The sequence below is a fragment of the Belonocnema kinseyi genome, chromosome 2 (assembly GCF_010883055.1).
Source record: "Belonocnema kinseyi isolate 2016_QV_RU_SX_M_011 chromosome 2, B_treatae_v1, whole genome shotgun sequence".
Taxonomy (NCBI): Eukaryota; Metazoa; Arthropoda; class Insecta; order Hymenoptera; family Cynipidae; genus Belonocnema; species Belonocnema kinseyi.
The window spans coordinates 65,379,840-65,384,392 of NC_046658.1; the positions used below are offsets into that span (position 1 = coordinate 65,379,840).

The 4,553-nt window shown below is 28.0% G+C and overlaps 2 protein-coding genes across 2 annotated transcripts in view; both read right to left on the reverse strand.

Annotated features, from left to right (window-relative positions):
* The window catches only part of LOC117167516, a 4,208-nt gene extending 1,166 nt beyond the window's left edge, over positions 1-3,042 (reverse strand). Inside the window, exon 1 of the mRNA XM_033352516.1 lies at positions 2,949-3,042. The gene's annotated coding sequence lies outside the window, so the exon portion shown is untranslated. The remainder of the gene's footprint in view (positions 1-2,948) is intronic.
* The window catches only part of LOC117167515 (fatty acyl-CoA reductase wat-like), a 72,610-nt gene that overhangs the window by 39,703 nt on the left and 28,354 nt on the right, over positions 1-4,553 (reverse strand). The gene's annotated exons all lie outside the window — the stretch shown is intronic.

Genomic DNA, 4,553 nt, shown 5'->3' on the forward strand with positions numbered 1-4,553 from the left:
AAGCGATTTCAGAGCAGAAATATACGTTGAAGCCGAAGAACCCTTAATGTCGAGTATTTGTTAATACAATTTGTTTATAACAATTAACTATGCAAGTTAAGATTTTTTTATATTTATTATACCCCTGTGCACTAAATTCAAGGGACGATAAGTATAAGAAAAATTTTGTCTAGAAGATAAAAAATGAAATTAGAAAAATCGACATTTTTTTCGATGTTTGCATTAAAATAAAAGTTAAATAAACAAAAAAATAAAAAAAATCTACCCTCACCATTTCTGAAAAATTTAGTTCTGAATTTTTCAAAAAAAAAATTCTAAAATCGGTGCATAATTGCGTTCTAAATGTCATTTTGAACCTCGTTTTCCGATTTCACCCCACTGTGGGGCGTGCAGGTACACTTCGTGCATGCGTGCATTTCGACTGTATTTTTCCCATATCATAAATATTGCAAATCAAATCAAAACTTTGTTATTTAAACCCCAGATAAACTACAGTCACAAATTATAACTGAAATTGTCTTTCAATTTGTTTTTAAAGGCGGTTCTCAAAGTACATTCTCATTGCGAAACTCGCGCTTCAAGCTCGACAATTGGGTCATGCAGATGGTTCTTTTTGAAAAATAAGACGGAGTAAAGAAAATGAAACGGAATATAAGAAGTAGGCTTCTTTTTCGATATATTAATAAAAGAATATATAAGTTCTTCTACGTTTTCATCATAGTGGGAAGCTATTAGTTTTATGATGAAACTGACTATCACGGACTTCTTCACACCTCCACGTTTCGAAACCCCCTGAATCCGAAAAATGGGTTTTACGATGGTTTTTTGTCTCTCTATTGTCATCGTCATCATCGTCATTGTCATCGACGCCGGCATACCGAATAACTTTTGAAAGACTAATTGGATTAGTTTGCGGTTTGGCATCCGTTTTTAGGAACCAAAAAGAGAGATCGAGTTTATTAACCACAATCTTTTGATCAAAGATTCTGTTTTTAATTAGCAAAAAGAAAAAAATAATAAATAAATAATTCAATTTTAGGGTCAAACTATGCAAGATATGGAAAAAGAATTAACAAAAATTGTGCACCTAAACAAGATTTTTATTTTATTCGTAAAAAAAACATTCAACAATAAAAAAGTAAAAAAGAAAATGTGTGGACAAACTACACAAGCTAAGAAAAAAATATATATATAGCACATAATGCTCGAGCACATGCTCATGCTCGTGAGAATTTCTCCGAGCATGACAACTTTTTAGAACACTAAAAATTGTTCACAAAAAAAAATAAAAATGTATTGATAATCAAGTTATAAAAGTATGCGAATTTGTTTTTTTAATCGTAAAAAATAACATTAAAAATAAAAAATAAACATTTTTATTAGCCTGTTATTAATTATTTTTTGATAGGAGGAATTATTTTTGTTTTTAAATCGTGATGAATAAAATTAAAAATAAACAAATTATGTTTTTGAAAAGACGACACAAGGCGCCATAAAATTTTTAATAACAAAATTGTTTTTTTTCATAGGATACGAACTTTTTCGTTAATTATAAAAAGCCAAACAATGAAAATATGTGTGTTTTAATATAAATGCATAATTATTACGAATTCTAATCATATAAATTTATTTAAATGATATATTCTTTAGGGTAGCTGATAATAAAAATGAGTACGAAAGAAGGTAACAAATACGAAGGTGATCACGAGAAATAAGGTTTTCCATTATTTTGCAATATTTGAATAGGCAGTCACTGGCCGAGTAACAGAAATAATTAGAAATTATTATGTAGGTTTTTTGGCCAGGGAAATTAATTGATAGTTTAGGATGTTAATTTTGTTTGTCTACTTGGTCCTAATCAATATTATTATAATATTGATTATTTTTTAAAGATTAGGACCAAGTAGACAAACAAAATTAACATCTTAAACTATAATGTAGAAAAGTTCGAACTTTGGACAAAATGCGAAGCGGGAGATACGTGATGAGAATGTTTTCGTTAAAGCCAAATCAGATATAACAAAAGAGAATTCACAATTACCGAATGATAGCTGTTGATGCTTTAACATTCAATGTTAAAAGATCTGTACACAAGTATGAGGGAAGCATACGTGTAGTCAATTTGTTGTCAATTTTAAAAAGATGTCAAAAATAATTTTACTGCGTTTTAATAATATCCTTATATATAGTAGATCATGCACTAGATTATTAATTAAGTACAACTTTTTAAATTTTATTCAAGCGATAAATGTCATTAAGATCATTTATAAATCTTGTTAAAATCTACTAGAAATCGCGATTAAAACTTACGGATCTCTTAAAAAATTTCAAAATTCTTCAAAATGATCTAACTTTTTGAATTTTATTCTAATCAAAGAATTCAATAGAGATAGTTTAGAAATATGTTTGATATAAAGTAAAAATTTGGATTGCAATTTCTTAATCCATCAGAAGAATAGTTTCCTCTATTTTTTTTTTTTAATTTGAAAAATGTTGAAAAGCACATAACTTTTTCAATTTGTATCTAATTTGAAAAAGCTATTAGGATAATTATTTGAAAGTATTTTTGCCGTATAAAGAAATTCAGAAACACACTTAAAATATTTGATGATTTTTTGGAATCTGTGAGATCCGAAACGCGAAGATCCGTTGAAAGCTAGAGATCGAAACTTTGGACGATTCCATTACACTCATAAATGAAAGCGTAAAAATAGATTTTATACATATATCCCTATATATTTTGTAAACTTACTTTTAATTGTGTGCAATTTCTACAAATACTGATCAATTCTATTACGCTATTAACGTTAATTGGTACACTGAGTCTTAGTGGCTCGTCAAATTTGGTAGAAGCAGCTACATGAAATATGATGGATACCTTAAGAATGAATATCAAGTATTTAATAAATGCGTATTTCAAACTATTTGGAAAAAATCTTTAAATATACCTTTTGTGTAATTGTTGCTTGATCCTCAGGTGATATTTCCAAACCAGATTGCATTGCATCTCCACTAATTGGTATGAATTTTTTCTCCAAATCTGGATTTCTTTTCCTTGTGGATTCAAAAATCTGTGGATTTTTGTAGTAAATCACTTAATAAATTATATAGGAAAAAACTTGGTTCATAAAATAATATTTTTAAATTACATACAATATAGTAATCTCTTGAAGTCGGCTATTAATCGGCTTGCCTTCCTTGGGCCGCAGTAAAAGGAAAATATTTCCTATTTCTGGACAACCTCGTAAAAGTTTTTCTACAATAATTTTTCCCAGAAAACCTGAGCCTCCTGTAAATTACAAAGAAATAAAGCATGTCGGAATGCATCGTGCTTTTGCACTCAGCTTTAGGTACTAAAAAGAAAGAACAAGTTCGCTAACCAGCTATTTTGGATAAGAACTTAAAAAGTGACAGAATTTCCAAAAACTTTAAGACCATTTTTTTCAACTTTTAAAAATGCTATGTTCGGCTATCCACAGTACTCGGAAATTCGACCAGTTGATCCATACGACTTTTCCGATAAAAAGAAAACTATCACAGTTATAGCATTTTTAAAATAAAAACAAAAACGAACAAAAGTGAATATTTTAAGGCAAACAACTATGGGGCACATAGTTTTCTTTTCTTCGTAAGAAAACGACATTAAAAATTTTTTAAATTAAATTTTTGGACAAACGATTCAAGCTATGAAAAAATAAGGCAAACGTTTTTCTACCAAAAACCGAGCCACAAATATAATGTCAACCACTTTTTGATATTTCAATATTTTAGCATTTGTACTATTACTATACGTTTACTATACGTTTGTATAGTAAATTTATATATCCAGGATTGTAATTTAAAATTACAACAAATATATAGTAAAATTTGTAGAAATAATTTTTAGAATTCAATTCCAAAAGTTTATAATTAAGGGACCAATTATTTTTTATGGTTCCTAGAACTTATAAAAGTACTTAATTATTTAATTTAAAATATTAAAATAGCTTTATGTTTTACTGTACGCATACATGCATTATGCTTTCATTCCATTTACAGTAAAATCGCTTTCTAAATTTCTAACAGTGTTTTTACTGTTGACTTACAAAGAACCCCCTTTTTGGCCCCTTTTTCTCTGGAGTTTGTAAAAATATGTGCAAAAAACTTAATTTTTCTACCTTATTCTGATACAGAGTTACATTCAAACCATAAAAAACTGTTAAAACAAAAACGAAGTTAATCGTTCATGTATATTTTCGATTTGAACTAACTAGTTCACGTTACTCAGAGGTGTCAATTTGTATTACATTTTGTCAAAAAATTCTTGAAACAAATATAATTTTTTTATTAAATTGCGCTTAAATGGTGGAAATATAAGGCAAACTATATTTCTCTTTATTCTAGTAAACATTTTCGCTTCGATAACAAAACATTTTTTTTTTAATCAACAGCAAATTTATTTGACCATACTGATTTTTCTACCAGGTGTATACATATGAAACCGGTATTTTTTCAAGAAAAAAACACATTTATTTCAAGAGAATGATAACAAATATTTTATTCAAAGTATGCGC